This window comes from Charadrius vociferus, unplaced genomic scaffold (assembly GCF_000708025.1).
Source record: "Charadrius vociferus isolate BGI_N301 unplaced genomic scaffold, ASM70802v2 scaffold198, whole genome shotgun sequence".
Lineage (NCBI taxonomy): Eukaryota > Metazoa > Chordata > Aves > Charadriiformes > Charadriidae > Charadrius > Charadrius vociferus.
In genome coordinates this window covers 2,592,360-2,593,288 of record NW_009649951.1, presented here as the reverse complement: position 1 = coordinate 2,593,288, position 929 = coordinate 2,592,360, and positions in this window count along the sequence as shown.

The window sequence follows — 929 nt, the reverse complement described above, 5'->3', positions numbered from 1 at the left end:
TAAAACCTCCTGAAATTACTCTGAAGTCACATGGGGGGGGGCGGGGGAATCTAAAGCATGTTTTCTGGGAATACTAATGATTTTGAATATGCAACCTTCATCTGTTAAAATATGTATCAATAGCTAGTTGATTAGGACACAAATGGATACACTTCAAAAAGCACACTATTTCACTCATGAAAAAAAGCATTCAAGTGGCATGGAAGGGCTCGTAGGAGCCCCCTAACTACACAAAACAGTACAGGCAGCGTTCATTTGAGGAGTTAATACGTTTGATGGGTGCTACCAGAAAACTTGTGTTATATTCCCCTCGTAAACTTCTGAGTACACTTAACCGACTTTAGCAAGGCCACAGATTTAGATGGGATATAAGCAAAATATTCTTTACTGTGAGGGTGGTGAGGCACTGGATCAGGTTGCCCCGAGATGCTGTGGCTGCCCCATCCCTGGAGGTGTTCAAGGCCAGGCTGGATGGGGCTTGGAGCAACCAGGGCTGGTGGCAGGTGTCCCTGCCCATGGCAGGGGGGTTGGGACTAGGTGATCTTTAAAAGGTCAAACCCAAACCGTTCCATGATTGAGACTAGTCAGAATAAATCTGACCACGACCTCAAGATGTGCTACTTTAAAACATAGAAAGTAAGGTGTAACGAACATATCTGCACGGGGAATCTATAAGAGCTCACCAGCAGCTGTTTCAGCCGACACAATCACTACTAGATGCTCGTTAAGGCAGACCAAAAATTTTACCCCAGCTGAAAGTCGAAGCAGCAGCCCACCCCTTCACCGCGCTCACACCACAGACGTCACTTGGGTAAGCGCACGGGGCGCCCCAGGGCCGCGAGGCCGTGCCCCGCAGCGCGAGCTGAAGCGCGGGAAAGCGCGGGAAAGCGCCGGCAGCAACCGCAGCCTCAGCCTCGGCCGCCCCCCAG